Here is a 22540-nt window from a genome sequence, read left to right as displayed (position 1 = left end):
AGCATTCGCCCTCCTCCTCAGATACTTGCCTCCACTGAATGAAGAACAGCTGATGGCCAGGTTCATTCGGGGATTGAACGAACCTTTGAATATCCTGGTGAAGAATGCCAAACCAGTTTTCATGGCCGAAGCAGTTTGGATGGCGAAGGATTTCGCCAAAGCCTTTGATGTCAAAGTCCGGCCAAAGCCAGCACCATCACCTTTCAAAAGGTTTTTATTCCTAGAAGATGATTCCAACCTTCCTCTGCCTAAGAGATATCAGGGTCAAACCCAGGATATGGGAAGTTCCAGAATGAAAGAAATGTCCTTTTCCCGAAACTCAATCCCCTGGATTTCAACTTCAAAAGTTTCACCCTTGAACAAGAGAGTGAAATACTATAACTATCAAGGATTTGGACATCGCAGTATGGATTGCCCAACTCCTTTTGGATCAAGGTTTTTAGGGCAAAAAAATCAGGGATCAAGATTCCAGACTCCAGCCCCTTCCTTCCATAGTAATGAAGGTTCTTTCCGCCAAAATCAGGGAAATCCCAGAGGCAGACTCTCTATCCAACCAGCAGTTTCAATCCAAAGTAATGCAAGACCTCCACCTCAGGATAGGGGAAGTCAAAGAGAGTTGTTCCCAAATCGACCGTCCACTTCCCAGGTAGTAACGCTGGAAGTGATTGAAGAAGAAGAAGATGAAAGAGATCATACTCCACCTGCGAGATGAGGACATCTTGCGTTTTTTAAGTGGGGTAGAATGTAAGATTCCTCCCCAGCCTCTCAGGATATGCAGTATCTTCCCCTGTAGTCAAATCCCTCTTTAGAAATATAAAAGATCTTGTTTCTACCTGTTTTGGCCTAGAGGAGAGAGAAAATATTCTAGAGAGAGGTTATTCAGATTTTGGATATTTTTGGATGAAAAAATATCTCTTCATATTTAAATAAGTTTCCCTGAAATAGAAGTTCAAAAAGATTTTCAGAAGGTGCATTCGAAATAAATTATAATCTGTTCAAAATGCCTTATCCTGGGTATTCAGATTTTCTGAAAATTTTAAATTCAGGTTTTGAGGGGCCAATTAGATTCATCCAAATGTGTGGAGGAGATAAATGGAAGAAATAAAGAAAATCCCCCCAAAATGAGTAAATACTCACATAAGATGAAGAGTTGACTAAGGACAAGGATATTAGTTAAAAAAGAAGAGATATTTAGTGAAATGATGAATTTTTAACACCTCAAGATGGGGATTCCCCCTCATGAAGGAGGCACCTATTTCACATGTGTGGGAGAGTTTTAAACTCCCAAATAATGAGATATTTTTATCTCTCCTCTCTCCTGTTTCAACTAGATCCAAAAAGTAAGCTAAACTGACATAAAAATGGTAAAAAATTCACCAAACTGGTCTGAAAAATTCTAGAATCAGTTTGCTTGGTTAGAGGCTCACTTTTTCCTATAAATAGAAGCCTTCCCCTTTGTTGAAGCTTAATAGTATTTTTGCACTGTTACCCTGCTTCTCCCAAGAGTCAAAAACTATGAATTTACTCATAATTCATTAGTTTTTGACCTTTCCCTCTTCTAAAGATTGGTGGCCACTCTTGCTTCAAATAAGAGTAGATCCCTCAAACCATCAAGCCAAAGGAAAGCTCTCAAATTCTCCTTGTAAGTTGGAGATTCTTCTCTTTTCTATTTCATTTTATGGTTTTTTATGATTTTTGTCTTCTCTAAAATGAATATGATGTTATGCCTCATTGAAAAAAAGGCATTCCCCTCTCTTCTTTAGTAAATCCAACCATTCTTTATCCTAGATGAATGATTATTGGATAAAATCAAGTTTTCATAATGTTTCTCTTAAATAAGTTGAAAATGTTTACATTAGAATGATTTAAATACTCTTGGTGAAATTCTAATTATTTTTAGAGAGTTAAAAATTGAAAAATGGTCAGCCATACAAAGGAGGTTATGGTAAAATTTTTTAAAATTGTATAAAATAAGTTTTACTTTTTTTTAATTCAAAAAGAGTAATTCCCATTGTATATGTATTCTTAAAGTGTTATTTTTCATCCTAGGTATAGAAAAATGCATACTAAAAATATTTTATTAAAAAAGTGTTACTTTCTTTAGAATTAAATTCTATGCATAGAAGGGAGCATATTAAAATTATTATTTTGATTATGAAAGTGTTATTTTCATCATAAATAATTTTTATGCATAAATGGATACATAAAAGAAATTCTTTTATATTAAAAGAGTGATTTTCATCATAAATGATTTTTATGCATAAATGGATGCATAAAAGAAATTATTTTTATATTAAAAGAGTGATTTTTATCATAAATGATTTGTACGCATAAACATATGCATAAAAGATTTTTGTATATTAAAAGTGTGATTTTCATCATAAATGATGTTTATGCATAAATGGATGCATAAAAGAAATTCTTTTATATTAAAAGAGTGATTTTCATCATAAATGATTTGTATGCATAAACATATGCATAAAATATTTTTATATATATTAAAAGTGTGATTTTCATCATAAATGTTTTTTATGCATAAATGGATGCATAAAAGAAATTCTTTTTATATTAAAAGAGTGATTTTTATCATAAATGATCTGTATGCAGCATAAAAGAGTTTTTTATATTAAAAGTGTGATTTTCATCATAAATGATTTTTATGCATAAATGGATGCATAAAAGAAATTCTTTTATATTAAAAGAGTGATTTTCATCTTGATTTGTATGCATAAACATATGCATAAAAGATTTTTTATATTAAAAGTGTGATTTTCATCATAAATGATTTTTATGCATAAATGGATGCATAAAAGAAATTCTTTTATATTAAAAGAGTGATTTTCATCATAAATTATTTGTATGCATAAACATATGCATAAAAGATTTTTTATATTAAAAGTGTGATTTTCATCATAAATGATTTTTTATGCATAAAAGAAATTCTTTTATATTAAAAGAGTGATTTTCATAATAAATGATTTGTATGCATAAACATATGCATAAAATATTTTTTTATATTAAAAGTGTGATTTTCATCATAAATGGATTTTATGCATAAATTAGATGCATAAAAAAATTATTTTATTATAAAAGTGTGACTTTCACCAGAATTGAATTTATTCATAAATAGATGCATAAAAGAAAGTTTTTATTTTAAAAGAGTTATTTTTCATTGGATTTAGTTTTTATGCATGGGAAGATGCATAAGAGAAATTCTTTTATTCTAAAAGTGTAATTCCTACTAAATTGGATTTATGCATGGAAAGATGCATAAAGAATTTATTTTAATCCAAAAGTGTTATTCTCATCAATTTTGATTTTATGCATAGAAAGATGAATAAAAAATCTATTTTTTATTTCAAAAGAGTTATTTTCATCAATTTTTGATTTTATGCATAGAAAGATGCATAAAAAATCTATTTTTTATTTCAAAAGAGTTATTTTCATCAATTTTGATTTTATGCATAGAAAGATGCATAAAGAAATCTATTTTTTATTTCAAAAGAGTTATTTTCATCAATTTTTGATTTTATGCATAGAAAGATGCAATAAAGAAATCTATTTTTTATTTCAAAAGAGTTATTTTCATCAATTTTGATTTTATGCATAGAAAGATGCATAAGAGATTTATTTTTATTTTGAAAGTATTATTTTCATTGAAATTAAATTTATGCATAGATAGATGCATAAAAGATTTATTTTGAAAGCGTTATTCTCATTAAAATGGAATTTATGCATAGTAAAATGCATAAAAGGTTTATTTTTAATTCGAAAGTGTTATTTTCCTTAAAATTGAATTTGTGCCTAAATAGATGCATAAAAGGATTTTTTATAAAAGTGTTATTCCTACTAAAGTTGTCTTTATGCCTAATTAGTGCGTAAAGAATCTTTATATCAAAAAATTAGAATCTTCTTACATTCTATAAATAGATGTGATATTACATTCTATAAATAGATGTGATGTTATATTCTATAAATAGATGTGATGTTACATTCTATAAATAGATGTGATGAGATGTGATAGGAATCAGATAGATGTAAATGGATGGAAGTGATATGAATCAGATAGATGTAAATGGATGGATGGAAGTGATATGAATCAGATAGATGTAAATGGATAGATGTGATATGAATCAGATAGATGTGATGTTACATTCTGTAAATAGATGTGATGTTACATTCTATAAATAGATATGATGAGATGTGATAGGAATCAGATAGATGTAAATGGATGGAAGTGATATGAATCAGATAAATGAAAATAGATGAATGGATGTGATGTCCTGTGAATTAGGACGTGAATGAATGGTATAGGATGTGAAGGAATGTGACGGCATGTGAATCGTAATATGAATGAATGATAAGGGATGTGAAGGAATGTGACGGCATGTGAATCGTAATATGAATGAATGATAAGGGATGTGATATGAATGACGGCATGTGAATCTGATGTGAATGGATGATGTGGTTTGATGTGTGAATGATGTGGATTGATGTAGATGGATGAATGGATGATGTGGTTTGATGTGTGAATGATGTAGATTAATGTAGATTGATGTATGGATGATGTGGTTTGATGTGTGAATGATATGGGTTGATGTAGATGGATGAATGGATGATGTGGATGTGGATGTATGAATATGGATGTGGATGTGGATGTTGAGCTGTTTCCACTTAGAATATTAGAATTATGAGTCCAAATTTAGAATTTGCGTGCAATTTTACCCTAATATAGGATTTTACAGCATTCAAAACGGACACTGAATGGAGCCTATATGTAAAATTTTAAGTTATTTTCACTTAAAATACAGCAAACTTAAACCTTAATAAATGCACGACTGGTGTCCGATTGACAAATGGTCAGCACCCTACGACCAAGGAGATACCCTGGACATTTTCATTGAAATTTTTTTTTGCACCGCTAAGCGTTGCGGCACGCATATTAAGGCCAACATCCCAAATTAGGAGTCCCTACCCCAAAAAGATGTCGTACACACACCCGAGCGCTCGTGCAAGGACTAAAGGCCGACCGCCCTGGCCGACCACCCTAGTGCACAGTCTACATGGGCCACCATGTGGATGCCCATGTAGCCTTTGACTCGGAAGGTACATGCGTATCATAGCTTTTTTCCACGCACAAGCATAACTCCTTTCCCCAAGCTCATGCAGACCACAGGCCCGTGTACTTTCACTATACATCATCCTTTGCATGCACACTTTTCTCTCCTTTTCCTTGCACTTGTACTCGTACCTGCACCTATATAAACCCCCCAATACCTCGTGTGTCCGAGATAGACCCTGGCTCACTGGCGTGCTCGTACGTATCATTCTGCCAGCATCTGCACCTAGCTCCCTGCATGGTATTGAACTGTCGTAGTGTACCCGACAACCTTCCAGCAAGCCATTTTTGACCATCTCCAATTAAGGCCTCTGTAGGATATTTCTTGCCTCCTTTCACCCTCCTTGAGCCCAGAGTGTCCTTGGCTGCTCCCCCCCATGTTGTGAATAGACTTAAGGGGAGGAGTCCTCCTCTCCCTCTTGTTGCAGCCATCTCCGTGCAAATTCAATTTAAGGACACCTCCCCCCATTAGCAGTGACTTTAGTAAGGGATTTTAGTCTCTTAGAGGTGATTCACACCTAGGGGTTTTTTTGCTCATAACTTGAGCAAATGAGCTCCAAATTGTGATCCGACTGAAGCGTTGGATTTGTGGCATTGCAGCCTACAAGAAGGTGGGTAGAATGACTCCTTCACGAAAGGGCCAAAATATCACCCCGAGAGTTGCGCACATCAACAAGTCTCGAGAAGTTGCTCCAAATACCGTCCCATCTCTCCCCTTAGGAGCCCCAAAAAGAAATAATGACCAGGTTAGCTTGGTTATCATTTAAAAGAATATTTTTATTTATTATCAATCTTTAATGTTAACTTTAAAGACATTAAGAGAGAGAGGCTATTCTTCTTTATACCAAAATTTACAGTGAAATTGTTGTTTTCTCAAGAAAAGTGATGAAATCTATCATGTTCTAGAATTCTATTTGTGAAATGTTATCTTGATTGAGTTGAGAAGTACATGTATATTCTTCTTCCGCCTCAACGCTAACCCCGTTTCCGTGCTTGTGTAGTTGTGTAAGATTCCTCCCTCAAGCTTTTGAGGTGTAAAGGAGTAAGAACCTCCCCTTCTGTTCTTGAAATTATTCCCCTCTCTGGAATAAAAGAAAGATCTTGTTTTACCTTATTTTGACCAGGAGAGAGAAAATATCTAGAGAGAGGTAATCCGAAATTGAGATATTCTTGGATATAAAAATCCTCCTAGCATCTAAAATGGTTTCCCTTGAAACAGAAATAAAAAAAGAACTTTTCAATGTGCATTTGGAATTAATTGAAAATGTGTATAAAGGACCTTAGCCTAAGGGTCAAGATTTTCAGAAATTTTTGGATTATGGTCCAATTAAGGTTCCTATGGAACCAATTGGATTAATCCAAGTGTGGGAATGAGATAAATCCAAAGAATAAAAGAAAATACCCAAAAATGAGTAAATGCTCACATAAGATGACAAGTTGACTGAGTACAAGGTTTATTAGTTAAAAACTATGAGATATTACTAAAAAAATGAGATATTTTGGTATAATGATACATTTTTGACACCTTGGTAAGGAGGGGGGAGACTTTAAGGAGCGCCTATTTCACACATGTGAATAAGTTTTTTTTTTAAAAAAAATAAGATATTTTTATCCCTCCTCTCTCCTGGATCAAACCAAATAAAAAAGGGAGCCAAACTGATCTAAATCTTGTCTAAATTCACCCAAACTGAAGCTAGAACATTCTAGAACTTAGTTGGACTCAGTTAGTGGCCTCCCTAACCTATAAAAGAGACCCTCATTCTTTTGTATTCTCATCTGTGAACTATACCATGCCAGTATTACATTAAAGAAATGATATTTTCTATTATCCTTTAAAAATCCTACATTTTGGAGAGATTGGAGCTTCTCTCTCTCTTCAACCTTCCTTGGAGCTTTTCTCTCAACATACTAACCAATTGATTGGTTGGGGGCTTCTTCTAAGATAGAGAAGCAAGCAAAAAAACAAGAGGTAAAGTGTAATTTTATGGTTTTTCTCCACTGTTCTCAATGTTTTCACTTCTCAACCCCTCTCAATCTTGAGAAGTTTCTAAATTAAGTGTTTTTAATGCAAATCAAGCTTTTCTTAAAAGTTGTAATGAATAATTAAGAAAAGTTTACATTTATGCTTAATTAGGATGCTTTTTATGTTTATCTCTCTCTCCCCAAAAGAATGGTCATTCCTATGACCAATTCTCTATTCAAATGATGCTTCTCATTGATAAATTCTCAATTCACAAATCAAACTCTAGGCTTATGAAGCTAGAGGTTAAGAAAGTGGCTTTTTGTACTTTTATGCTTTGAAAATTATGATAATCTTATGATTTAAATCCATAAATTGGATGTAAGTTTAGAAGATAGTTATACTATCATAATTGTATTACTAAGTTTATTCTTTTCAAAAATATTAAAAATTATCAGTAATAGCAGTGGAGCTATGGTAAAATTTTTAAGAAATTAATACATAATTCATTCTTATGCATAACGTGAAAAGAGGACTTCCTGTTACCATATTATAGTAGTGATGTGTGTGAACACACTTAGGACCGCCGGGGCACTTTTTCCCTCACTAGGAGGTTTTTTCCCCCGTGCATTGTATATACGCCCATTATCTTCTAGGGCTTGTTATCTTTCATTTTTGGCACTCATAATACATTACTGTGTTGTGCTCAAGCTTCCTCATCTTCTTGAAGTTGTGTGTGCATTCCTGCAACCCTAATTCCAACAATTGGTATCAGAGCGAGCTTCCTCCTCCCGGGCAGCATCACCGGCACCTGCCGCTTCATCTCCTCCGATTGCGACGAGGTTTCACGAGCGTCTGCAGGTTAGTATATGCCGTGGGAAGGCCCGTAGGGCTCGTTCGTTTCAGAATTTCGATCTGAAGCCATTTCGCCCTCCGTTTTTGCATTCCAAGTACTGCGCAGGCAAAATCGTCCTACTGTGCAGATTTTCTGTCAAGATTAAAATCTGCGGGACAGGTGCCCATTCGTCTGTTTTGGGCTGTGCTACATAGCACAGGTCGATTTTATACAGGTTTACCTCTTACAGACAGCATTTACATCTAGTAGTACAGTCATTGGCCATGGCTGACAACAATGATGTATTCCGCATGTTGGCTGCTGAGGATAAGTTGGATGGCACCAACTATCCATTGTGGGCATATATGATGCGACATGTATTGGTAGCAAAGGGGTTATGGAACATTGTGCAGGGTATTGATGCACGTCCTATTGTGGCTGGGAATGCTGCAAACACATCAGAAACAGGTACTGTTGATGATGGTGCAGGCACAAGTGCTGTAGCAGCTGTTCGAGAACCACCACTTTCAGCAGAGCAGATTCGTTGGGATGGTAGAGATGCGCAGGCTCATGCCTTGATTGCGCTGTCTGTCAAACGTACCATTATCCCACATATTCGCTCCTGCAGGACTTCTAAGGATGCTTGGGATGTACTTGCCACATTGTATCAGGCAAGAAATGAGGCTCGTGTTGCTTACCTCCGAAAACAGTTGGAGAGTGAGCATATGAACGAAGGTGATTCTATGGATAGCTTTTTGACAAAGATCAAGGATTTCAAAGAGCAGCTCATTTCTGCAGATGAAATCCTGTCAGACAGTTCACTTGTGCAGACTGTTTTGAATGGTCTACCAGATTCTTATCAGGGTTTTGCTTCCACTCTTCGCTTGATGATGAAAGGCAATCCCAATGCCTTATCATTTGAGGAGTTAGTTTCTGTTTTGCTGCAAGAAGACCAGTCAAGGCAAAACAGGAATATTATGCGTGTCGCAGATCAAGCTTTCGTTGCTAGTCAGAGAAGCGGGAAAGGTAAAGCTGGCTTTTCTTCTAGTAAGCAGAAATCTGCAAATGCTGCGCAACCAAAGAAGGAAGACAAAGATGAGAAGAAGGGTGACAAACAGAAGACATTTTGCAAGTACTGTAAGGGAAATGATCATGTCATCAAAGCGTGTCCTAAGCTGGCTGCGAAAGAGGCTAAGAAGAAAGAGGCTGGTATGGCTGTTGCAGATGCCTCTCCTTCTAACAATGAATCTGCTAATGTTGTGCTAGATACAGAATGGGCATTCAATGCGCAGTGCAGTTATGACCCATCTTTGCATGACACATGTATGTCTGCAGTAGATTCAGATGTATGGTACTTTGACAGTGGTGCCACTAAGCATATCACCTCGCAGCGCAGTTTATTCACTTTCCTTGAGTCTGCTCCCACAGGGAATACTGTCACTTGTGCCAATAACTCCTCTTATCCCGTTAAAGGAGTTGGACAGATTGTGCTGAATGTTGCAAATGGCAACACCTTTACACTTTTTGATGCATTGTATGTGCCAGGGATCAAAAAGAATCTGCTGTCAGTCTCCGCATTTGCCAAAACAGGTTTGGTTGTAAAATTTGTGGATGACAGATGTACTGTTCATGATCTCTCTTGTGGTGACATCATTGTAGCATCTGGTTCACTATGTCGAGGGCTGTATAAGCTCAATATGGATGGCAAATGTGTAGAGGATTCAGCATGTGCTATTATGGATACGCAGGCTATTTCAAATGCAAAACTGTGGCATGCACGTTTTGGTCATCTGAATTTTGCAAGTTTGCTGCGCCTGCAGAAATCTGAAATGGTGTCTTCTTTGCCTAAGCTTGAGGCACCTCTCAAGCATGTTTGTGAGGGCTGCATATTGGGTAAAATGCAGCGTGCTTCCTTTCCCAAAGATGGATCAGTGAGAGCTGAACGCAGATTGCAGCTTGTTCACAGTGATGTTTGTGGTCCCATGCAAACTCCATCATTTGGAAACTACCTTTACTTCGTGACTTTCATTGATGATTTTACCAGGCATGCATGGGTATATCCTTTGAAGGCAAAGTCCGAAGTGTTTTTGTGCTTCAAACAGTTTTTGGTTATGGCTGAAAATGTGTCAGAAAGTAAGATGGGCACCCTCCGTTCAGATCGAGGGGGGGAGTATATGTCTTCAAAATTTAATGCATTTCTGGCTGAGCGTGGGATAAAACACCAATGTACAGTGCCGTATACACCACAGCAAAATGGTGTGGCTGAGAGAAAAAACAGGTCTCTCATGGAAATGGCAAGATGTATGGTTAAGAGTCAAAGTCTACCACATGGTTTTTGGCTTGAGGCTGTCATGTGTGCCACTTATGTACTAAACAGGTGTCCCACCAAAGCATTACAGGTTGTCACTCCATATGAGGCTTGGCATAGCCGCAAGCCATCTGTTGGCCATTTACGTGTTTTTGGTTGCCTGGCATATGCATTAGTGCCTGTGCAACATCGCAGAAAATTGGATGACAAAGCTGTCAAATGTATTTTTGTTGGATATAGTGCTGAGAGCAAAGGCTATCGTTTGTATCATCCACAGACAAAGCGCATTTTGGTTAGCCGTGATGTTGTATTTGTGGAAGATGCAGTTCAGCCCTTGGTTTCATGTACTAAGGAGACAGATATCAGCTCACGTGATGTCTATGATACATTGTTGCCTCTTTTCAGTGGTGCACAGTCAAGTGCAATACCTCATGAGGCAGTTTTTCAGCCTATGCAGGTTTTAAATGATGGCACAGATCAGCCTATATCTAATGCAGATGTGCATGATGCACTTGAGGATGAGAGACAAGAGATTGAGGGCTCTAGGAACATGCCTAGATGGCTGGTGCAGACTTTGCGTGACAGCAAGTTGGATGCCCCTTTGTCTAGTCGCACTCGTTCTGGCTCTCATGGTGCCTCTTATGCGTCAGATTGTTATGCATTGGCTGTTTCTAGTATGTGCGATGAAAGTGAGCCTGTTTCATTTGATGAGGCACAAAGTTCAGAAAATTGGATGGCTGCTATGCAAGCAGAATACGATGCTATTATGAAGAATGGTACATGGTCTTTATGTGACTTGCCCCCTGGCAAGAAGGCCATTGGCACTAAGTGGGTATACAAATTGAAGCGTAAGCCTGATGGCACAGTGGATCGCCATAAGGCTAGGCTTGTTGCAAAAGGTTATGCTCAAGAGAAGGGCATTGATTTTGATGAGACTTTTGCTCCCACATGTCGTATGACCACTGTTCGTAGCATCTGTGCATTAGCAGCTCATAATGGTTGGAATGTACATCAGCTGGACATAAAGACTGCGTTCTTAAATGGAGATTTGCATGAGGAGGTGTATGTATCGCAGCCTCGTGGTTTTGTTCAAAGAGGGCAGGAAAACAAAGTGTGCAGGTTAAAAAAGGCTTTATATGGTTTAAAGCAAGCTCCACGAGCTTGGTATGAAAAAATACATGCATATTTGACTGCACATGGGTTTCAGAATAGTCCAACAGAAAGCACTTTGTATGTTAAACGTGTGGATGGTGTACATCTAATCATTGCTCTCTATGTCGATGACATGCTGCTCACAGGACCAAATGAGAGTCATATTGCTGATTTTAAGGCTGATTTGAATGCCTCTTTTGAGATGTCAGATTTGGGGCATTTGCATCATTATTTGGGGATACAATTTAAGCAGTGTGATGGAGGTATTGCTTTGTGTCAGACAAAGTATATTGAAACATTGTTGCGGAGATTTGGCCTTGAAGACTGCAAGCCTATTGCTACTCCAATGGAGACAGGTTTGAAGTTGAGTCTTCATGATGCTGGAGATCACTTTGATGTCACACTCTATCAGACAGCTGTTGGTTGCCTCATTTATGTATGCATTACGAGGCCAGACATTCAGTTTGCAGTCTCACAGGTGAGCAGATTTATGCATAGCCCAGGCATTAAGCATTGGCAGGCAGTGAAGCGTATCTTTCGCTATTTGAGTGGTACTCGGCATCTTGGGTTGTTTTATCCCAAGGGGGGATCATTGCCGCCAGATTTACATGTTTTTTCAGATTCTGACTGGGCTGGTTGTTATGACACACGCGTGTCCACGAGTGGTTTTTGCTTCATGCTTGGAAGCTCATGCATATCATGGTTGAGCAAGAAGCAGCCTACTGTGGCCACTTCTAGTTGTGAAGCTGAGTACAGGGCAGCTTTCACAGCTACGGTTGAGTGTGTGTGGCTCAGACGCCTTATGGCTGATTTGGGTGTTGGGCAGCCATCTGCCACCACCATCTTCACTGACAGTCAGAGCGCATTGGCAGTTGCGCGGAACCCAGTGTTCCATGCTCGTACGAAGCACATTGAGGTGCACTACCATTATGTCAGGGAGAGACTCTCTGCAGGAGAGATCAGTTTGGCTTATGTGCCAACACAGGATAACCTTGCAGACCTTTTCACAAAGGCTCTGCCTCGTGAGAAGTTCGAAGCTTTTCGCAAAGCTTTGGGCTTACTCCCTTTTGTGGATTCGTCCACATAGCTAGACACTTCCCTATACATGAGTGCTAGCTCTTGTTCACCGCATCACTCCAGGGGGGATTTGTTACCATATTATAGTAGTGATGTGTGTGAACACACTTAGGACCGCCGGGGCACTTTTTCCCTCACTAGGAGGTTTTTTCCCCCGTGCATTGTATATACGCCCATTATCTTCTAGGGCTTGTTATCTTTCATTTTTGGCACTCATAATACATTACTGTGTTGTGCTCAAGCTTCCTCATCTTCTTGAAGTTGTGTGTGCATTCCTGCAACCCTAATTCCAACACTTCCTACCATATTCTAGGATTGGTCATCCTATGCTAAAAGAATGATTTTCATCACATTCAATGGAAAACCACTTTTTTAAATTATAAAAGAGGAATTCCCATGACATTTGGAATTCAATCATTTAAATGGGAAAAGTGGAATTCTTAGCATATTGAAATTAATGGATATTTTATTTGAATTTAAAGAAGAATTTTAGATAAATTTATTTTATGCATGAGAAAATTTAAATGACAAAAGAGGAATTCCCATGACATTTGGAATTCAACCATTTAAATGGTAAAAGTAGAATTCTTGGCATATTAGAATAATGGATATTTTTATTCAAGAAAAGAGAAATTTTAGATAAATTTATTTTATGATAAAAGAGGAATTCCCATGACATTTGGAATGCAATTAATTAAATGCAAAAAGAGGAATTTCTGTGATATTTGAGATCCAAGAAATTAAATGAAAAAGAAATTTTTTTAATATAATTCAATTTATGAATATTTATCAAAAGTGAAATTTTGAGAATTATTGGGAAATATGGGTAGAATTGATTTTTGTAATTTCCATGAATTCTTTTATTCAAAAGAAGAATTTTGAACATATTTCACTTGAGGAATTTGAGAAAGAATATGAAAATAGCTGTCTCGAGAAAAAGAACCTTTACCTAGGAGGCCAAGCAATTCGCACAAATTTAGAAAAAGTCCCATCGTCGGTATCGAAGTAGAAAAAGCTATTAAATGGGAATGAGATGTGATAGGATGTGAATGGATGTGATAAGATGTGAATGGGATGTGGTGTGATGTAAATGAATGTGGATGAGATGTGAAGTAAATGAATGTGGATGTGAATGATGAGATGAGAATGAGATGTGAGGTTATGTGAAAGGATGAGATGTAAAGTAAATGGATGTGGATGTGTATGTGAAAGAATGTGATATAAATGAATGTGGATGTGAATGATGAGTTGAGAATGAGATGTGAGGTTATGTGAAAGGATGAGATGTAAAGTAAATGGATGTGGATGTGTATGTGAAAGAATGTGATGTAAATGAATATGGATGTGAATGATGAGATGAGAATTAGATGTGAGGTTATGTGAAAGGATGAGATGTAAAGTAAATGGATGTGGATGTAGATGTGTATGTGTATGTGAAAGAATGTGATGTAAATGAATGTGGATGTGAATGATGAGATGAGAATGAGATGTGAGGTTATGTGAAAGGATGAGATACAAAGTAAATGGATATGGATGTGTATGTGAAAGAATGTGATGTAAATGAATGTGGATGTGAATGATGAGATGAGAATGAGATGTGAGGTTACGTGAAAGAATGTGATGTGATGTAAATAGATGTGGATGTGGATGTGATAGGATGTGATGTGATGTAAATGGATGTGGATGTGGATGTGATAGGATGTGATGTGATGTGAATGGATGTGGATGTGGATGCGATAAGATGTGATGTAATGTAAATGGATGTGGATGCGGATGTGGAATGAGATGTGATGTGATGTAAAGGGGATGTGGATGTGGATGTGAATGGATGTGATGTGGATGTAATGTGATAAAAAGGGATGTGGGTGTGATGTGATGTAAAGGGATGTGGATGTGAATGTGATGAGATGTGAAGTGACAGGTGTGAATGTGAATGAATGGATGGATGTGAATAGTCGTGCATGTGAATGACTGGATGGATGTGGATGAATGAGATGGGATGTGTATGAATGAGATATGATGTGGATAGATGTGGATGTGATGTAATGTGGATAGAATGTATGTGATGGGATGGTGATGAGAATGAATATGATAGATACGAATGGATGTGATGTGATGTGAATCGGGATAGATGTGAATAGATGAGATATGATGTGAAATGGATGTGATGTGATGTGAATCGGGATAGATGTGAATGGATGAGATGTGATGTGAAATGGATGTGATGTGATGTGATGGGAATCGGGATAGATGTGAATGGATGAGATGTGATGTGATGTGATGTGAATCGGGATAGATGTGAATGGATGAGATGTGATGTGAAATGGATGTGATGTGATGTGATGAGTTGTGGATCGGGGTAGATATGAATGGATGAGATGTGAATGAATGTAATGTGATGAGATGTGGACATGGGTAGATGCGAATGGATGAGATGTGATAAGGATAAATGTGGATAGATGTGGATAGATGTGATAAGGATAAATGTGGATAGATGTGATGAGATGGAATATGATGTGATGGGATGAGAATGGATGAAGGACGATGGGAATACATATGATTGGACATGAATTAAGAAATGTAGATTGATGTGAAACAACGTGGAAAGACGAGATTTCATTATAGAAACTGTATTTATGACTTATTTTTAAATGACTGTTTGATGTCAAGAATGTTAGGGAAGCATTTTGTCTGTCTTGTGAAAGAGGTCGTGGAGACCTAAGTGATAAAGTTGCAACAGCTAACAGAGAGTCAATGGAGGATGTCTCGCGTAGCAAGGTTGGCCGAGGTCTTGACCAGCCTCGGTTTGATTTAAATGGTGAGCTTCCGGTACGGTGGATGAGAGACCAAGGATGCGGCCTATGAGTGAAGCACTAGGTGACCTGCGAAGGATTCTAGAGGGTGTTGACCATACGGTGCTCGGGCTCTGGGTCGCTGAAGATACCCACACGTACGTCGAGGAAGAAAATGGAACAAGGTGTTAGAGTTGTTTTCTGACTCGGGCATGGATCTGGTTGATTGACCTTGCTGGTCCTCAATGGATGAGTCCATGGCTCTTTTATATGGATCTGTTTGTTGATCTTGCTGATCTTTAACGGAGAGTCCATCTGGCTTTTTATAAGTGAATATATTTCTAGGAACTATGAGCTAGGAACTATTGAAAAGGTCCCTGAGTGGACAGGTGGTGAGCGTTCTGGTTGCCAATGATGCCATAGGTACACCGATGAAGGAATGATTGGAAATTAGAATTCAACCGGATATTTGGAGGATTATGATCAGTGGTACTATGGTTTCATTAAAAGATTGTTTTAAAGACAACTGAATCTATGAAAAAGGCAATTTCATATTGGGTGTGTAAGTGGTGTGACTATCTTGAAGTTTGCATGAAGCGCCGACTAGGGGGCCTGGGAACTCTTTTCCCTGGTACCCATGACAAAACATAACCAAATTCCTAAATGGATCCTATCACTACAATGATTGGGTGGTTGGCTAACCCATAGGACTGGATGGGGTTAGGCTGGATTGATGGATCCCTAAAATGAGACTCAATTCTGTTATGGTACGATAGTGGAAGTAAATCCCGGACAGTCCTTGTTCTATGGAAAAGAATCAACGTCTGTGCCTCTCGATGAGGAAAAAAGCATTGGTCTCTATGATCCAAGTGCAAGTCTTTTCCTTGATCTGACCATGTGACTTACGGGTTTGGTCGGATCAGTTCGGTTAGTTCAAGCTCTTGACTATGTTAGAATAAAAATATCCCATGGGTTGGCTAACCCATGGGACTAGATGGGGTTAGGCTGGATTGATGGATCCCATGGGACTGGATGGGGTTAGGCTGGATTGATGGATCCCATGGGACTGGATGGGGTTAGGCTGGATCCCTAAAATGAGACTCAATTCTGTTATGGTACGATAGTTGAAGTAAATCCCAGACAGTCCTTGTTCTATGGAAAAGAATCAACGTCTGTACCTCTCGATGAGGAAAAAAGCGTTGGTCTCTATGATCCAAGTGCAAGTCTTTTCCTTAATCTGACCATGTGACTTACGGGTTCGGCCAGATCAGTTCGGTTAGTTTGAAGCTCTTGACTACGTTAGAATAAAAATATCCCATGGAGGAACCGCCCGTGCTTTTCTGGGTGAGGGAAGTTTTTCTGGGTTTGATTTTGGAAAAACCGAGGGATTAGTCTCTTGTCTGGATATCCATGGACAAGGCCCCGAATGAGAGGCTTTGCCCTGCACAAGAAGTGCTACTTCCGTTTACTAGCACCCCCGAATTCGTTGCGCGGAGGGGGCAGGGATCTTTCAAGCCGAGGCGGTGATGTTAGCAAGGCTCGGAGTCGACTCAAGGTATCCCTCATACCATTGGGAGAATAAGATTTTGCCAATGGAGGCAAATATTGTGATGTTGCCTAGTTCTGCGGGCCCAGGCTAGTGCCATGAATAAGCCCTCCCTAGCGCGTAGACATCCCTCTGAGGAGCGGGAGGATCAAAGCGATGGAGCCTGAGAGGGCAAGAGGTCAGCTCGAGTCCTCACCAACTGTCGGTGATGAGGTGTATGGTCCCATAGGGAAATGCCCAGTCCGTAGAGGCTGGAAGGTCGAATTCTAGATCATCGGCGCGGCAGAATAAAGTAAAGAGCCTAGATTTGGCTATGAATAATTTTGAACATTGTACCTATTTTTTTAAAATAATACTTTGTTTGTAAACATTGTGTATTATTGATAAAGATTGTTTAAACAAACCATGTGTAAGGCTTTTAATTAAGGAACTTGTTTATTTATGTCACAGTGTGGTAGGATTAATTAGAAAATAAATTGATGCGTGAGTTGGGTGGAAAGTGGGAGGATAAGACGCCCTGACTGTGCAACATCCTACGGATGGGTGGACTCGATTAGTTGGGTAACTTTTCAATAAATTAATTAAAGCATTACGTTAGATAAATAGATCCCTGGGTAACCCTATTCTAGAGGACTTGTGCCTTGCATAGATAAGGAAAAATGTTTTGTTTTTTCTAGAAGTCAAAAATAGAGGTTTCCCGAATTAAAGTCGATCACTCTACGAGTGGTTTGATTTTAGAAACCCTTTTAAAAGACCACGCTCCCCTGCGAGATAGAACTAGGTCATACCTACTAATCATACCCTTGTATCTTACATGGTCAAGGTGTCGATGAGTAGGAAACTACCCTAAGTTAGACTTAGTAGACTATCTTAAAGGTTTCCCCTATTTAGGAAGCGGGGGATCTTACAGTACAAGCAACACCTCCTATATAAATTTTTGTGCCAAGGGAAACCTTAAGCCATCCCCATGAGAAAATCTCACACTTCTAGGATTAAGAGGGATGCAAATAGTATCACGAGAACTAGACATACCTTTTCTCCTACAAGTGAGGATCGTGATAGAGATGAAATTAAGGGAGGCCTAGAAACAATTACATACCTTTTCTCCTACAAGTGAGGATCGCGATAGAGATGAAATTAAGGGAGGCCTAGAAACAATTACATACCTTTTCTCCTACAAGTGAGGATCGCGATAGAGATGAAATTAAGGGAGGCCTAGAAACAATTACAAATCTATAATCAACAAAGAAAAAAATTTCTAGAAGGGTCCTATTATAACAGACATTGGGAAAGAGTGTAAACCGTAGATCTAGACACATAAGAAAGGGATAGAATGGAGGTTTCGGCACAAGAATAGAGGCTCTTGCATAATTTTTGGAAGAGGTGATGCCCCACTAGAGCTAATCTAGGAGGATCTAGAGGGAGAATGGGCAACTATTGAGATGTTAAGCTTAACACGAGCTAACACTCATGATGTGCCTACGTGATTGTTCTAGCTTTACACACCACTGATGGCACATTTGGTAGAGCTGCTTGTTGTTAACATGATGGATATTTTTTAGTGATTCTATAGCTTGAATACACCTACCTAGTTCAATTGAGTTATGGCATACTTATCTTGCTAGCTTACCTATTTAGCGTGTTCACATTATGGACCACTTGTACATAGTACTCTAGTATTTATGTTGATTTTCACTTATCTTTTTGTAGACCTCTTTTGCGAGAAATAAGAAGAATAAGATTTCAGCCTTCCATCTCTGTGTGTGTCTTATCCATTCTTGATTACCCTAGTAATTATGCTCATTTTTACTTATCTTTTTGTAGACCTCTTTTGAGAGCAGTAAGAAGAAGAAGATATCAACCTTCCATCTGTGGGTGTGTCTTATCCATTGTTATATGAGTGTGTGTGTGTGTGCTTAATTACAAGATCTCAAGATCTCTCCCCTCTCCCAATCTTTTCATGGTATTAGAGCTTGGTTTAGGCTAAGGAGCTAAGAGACAAAAGTAAAGGAAGATTCAAAGGCAAAGGACACAGTACATGGGTAAGAGCATCATCATCTCTTTACCTTCTTGTTTTGGTACGACATCCCTTACATCTTCGATTGAGGAGTTATCTTCGTAGGTGTGGAGGTACTTGTATGATGCATATTAGTTTGTACTGAAATTTTGTGGCTAGAATTACATATTACCACCATTTTTATGCAATTAAGGGAAGTTTTTTTTGGGATCTATCTCTAACTAAACTCTGATTATTGTAGTGCAACAATGTATTTTAGGTGTCCAGACAGTGATTGCACATGTATTGTTGATTTTGGGTCTATGTGCATGTACTCTAGTTAAGTGTTGTGACATATTTATTATGGGTGTATGTAAATGTACTCTGGTCAAGTGTTGTAACAAACAGATTGTGCAGAAGTACCGCTATACCAGGAGTTACAATAGATACTATTGAATTGCAAGTTGCATATAGAAATTTTTAATTTGTAGATTTTTGGTTGTTGGACAACATCAACCAAATTGTTAGTGAGAAGCTTGACAAGAACTTCTATTTCTTGATGGAAAAAAGGATTTTGGGACTATTTTAAAGGAGACAATGAGGTGCCTCCATAATTTCCTAAAGATAACACAACTCTAGCAGAGAGATGAATGCGTTCAAAGACTAGAACCAAGGTGCAAAAAAAGTCATGTATTAGCTCTCAATCAGTGTGAAAAACACTATGATAGGGCATATATAGAATTCTAATACTTTAATAGTTGCATGGTAAAACCTGATGAAGATATTCTAGACAAACACAAAAGTCAGGAAACTGTAACTCTAATATAGGATTTTCATATAGTGGAGAAGAAGGAAATGTCCCACCATCAATATGCGCTGAAAATCAAGGATATTGTTGAAAATCAAGGATATTGTTGAATCCCTTGGATCTATTAATGTGTTAATGGAAGATGATGACTTGGTGTGAGCGTCTGTTTGAATGGGCTTGGCAAAGAATATAATCCATTTAAGACCTCTATTGTTATATTAGAGCGTCTGTTTGAATGGGCTTGGCAAAGAATATAATCCATCTAAGACCTCTATTGTTGTAATAGAGCATGTTCCTAACTTTTGGGATTTGGTGTCTGTGTTAATCATAGAAGAGAAGTCTTTGGTTTAAGACTCTTCCTCCCAAAGAAAGAATACTTCAAAACAAGCCTTCTACTCAAATTCAAGTAGAGGGATAGGTAGAGGTCATGGTTGAGGCCAAGGTGGTGGTGGCCATTTTGGAAATCAAAATTATGGACAACAAGTCTAATGGTTTACAAAATAGTAGTGTGACATGAAAAATTGATATCTTTCATTTTCAATTTTGTACATATTTTGATGGTTTCTCAACGGTAATAAGGTGGAAGCTTGTCCAAGAAGATTGCCGCGCCCACCACAGTGGAATAACGGCGTGGTGATGCGACGGCTTGGCGGCTATCCTGATAACAGCATTCTATCTTCAAATATAATGGTTTTACTTGATTTAGGGTACACACATTGTAAATTCCACAAGTATGCTTGATAAATACTTTGGTATGGTAAATAGGCTAGTGATGTGGAAAATAAAAGTGGGCCTTCATGCTCACATGGATTTTAATTGTATTATTAATATAGTATTCACCATAAGGCTACAAGTTGGGGAGTGTGGAAGGCATGTGGAGGAGTTTGTGTAGGTGCATAATTGGAAAAGATTCTTCTAGAATGCCCACATAAAAGAGGAGAATTCCGCCAGGTGTAGGTGGGATCTCCACCTACATGATGCCACTTAGAATTGGCTATTATCTCATCACACTTTCAAAGTCAAAAAGTCTTCAATTTAATAAAATGAATAGAAGACTTAGCCTAAGAGGACAATTGATGGTGACATCTACCCTTATGTCACTGAAGGGTTGAAGATTTTTATGTTGTAATTTGTAACAATGGACGAGAGGGTGATTCTCCACCTATAAAAGGAGCCCTCCTCTCCCTTTCAAAAAAAGGAATGAAGCCTCCTCAATTGAGCATTTTGTGTCATTGCCATTCTCTTATCTTCAAACCCTTATTCAAACACTCTCTTTACATGTGAATGTCTCACTTAGCATTAGCTCCTCATGCTTAACCTAATTTTGGACCTCTTTGATGATTCATGATAAGTGGGATAAGGAGTTATTATCTTGGTGGGCCTGTGACTTCTCAAGGTAGCCCTTGCCTTATTGTTGCCCTCCTTTGGAGGTACCAATGGTTTTAGCGGTAGTGAGCATGTGGAAAGACTTTGGAGACCATAGGTGAATCTTTACGATTGTCCGCTAAGCAATGTTAACCCTTACCCTCTAGCTTGAATCATGAAGGAGATGAAAGGCAAGAGGCTATGTGAAAATTGAGGTTTCATGCTGCAAAGAGAGGGAAGTGCAGCTTTTATGGTCTAATATCTAAATTTCAACCGGTATAGTTACTCATCACTCAGGTGTTGGTTTCTAAAATTGATCATATGGCTAGGAAGCTCTTTATATGCTCTTTCCACTCATGTCACTAATTTCTTAATCCTTTACTTCATTGATGATCATAATTTCTCCCAAAGTTGCTAACTTTTAGGCTAATTTTGACAGTTTTATAGATGTGAATGGATGTGATGTCATGTGAATCGAGATGTGAATGAATGATATAGAATGTGAATGGATGTGATGTCATGTGAATCGGGATGTGAATGAATGATATAGGATGTGAATGGATGTGATGTCATGTGAATCGGGATGTGAATGAATGATATGGGATGAGAATGGATGTGGTCATGTGAATCGAGATGTGATGAATGTGATGTGATGTGATGCGAATCGGGTAAATATGAATGGATGAGATGTGAATGAATGTGATGTGATGAGATGTAGATATGGGTAAATGTGAGTGGATGCGATCTGATGAGGATATGGGTAAATGCGAGTGGATGAGATGATCTGATGAGGATATTTGAGGAAGAAGTGATGAGATGGAAAATGATGCGATTGAATGAGAATGGGAAAATGATGCGATTGAATGAGAATGGGAATTTATATGAAATGAATGTGGATTAAGTAATGTTGATTATTGTGGAAAGATGAGAGTTTGTTATAGAAACTGTATTTATGGCCTGCTTTTAAATGATTGTTTTATGTCAAGAATGCTAGGGAAGCGTTTTGACCATCTTGAGATTAAGGTCGTGGAAACCTGGCTGATAAAGTTGTAACAGCTGACGGAGAGTCAACGGAGGACGTCTCGCGTAGTAAGGTCGGCTGAGGTCTTGACCAGCCTCGATTCGATTAAAATGGTGAGCTTCCGGTACGGTGGATCAGGGACCAAGGAAGTGGACTATGAGTGAAGTGCTAGGTCACCTGCGAAGGATCCTAGAGGGTGCTGACTATACGGTGCTTGGGCTCTGGGTCCCCGATGATACCCACACGTGCGTCGTGGAAGATATTGGAACAAGGAGTAAGAGTTGTTTTCTGAATTCGGGCATGGATCTGGTTGATTGACCTTGCTCGTCCTCAACGGATGAGTCCATGGCTCTTTTATATGGATCTGTTGGTTGATCTTGTTGATCTTCAACGGAGTTTCTATTTTGATATGTGAATATATTGTCAGTTACTATGAGCTAGAAACTATCAAAAAGACCCCTGAGTGGTCAGGTGGTGAGCGTTTTGGTTGCCAATGATGCCATAGATACACCGATGAAGGAATGATTGGAAATAAGGACTCAACCAGAGATTTTGTGATCA

The sequence above is a fragment of the Cibotium barometz genome, chromosome 47 (genome assembly GCF_041138505.1).
Source record: "Cibotium barometz isolate CiBa-2024 chromosome 47, ASM4113850v1, whole genome shotgun sequence".
Taxonomy (NCBI): domain Eukaryota; kingdom Viridiplantae; phylum Streptophyta; class Polypodiopsida; order Cyatheales; family Cibotiaceae; genus Cibotium; species Cibotium barometz.
The sequence above is the reverse complement of the archived record's forward strand: the minus strand, read 5'-3'. Positions refer to the sequence as shown.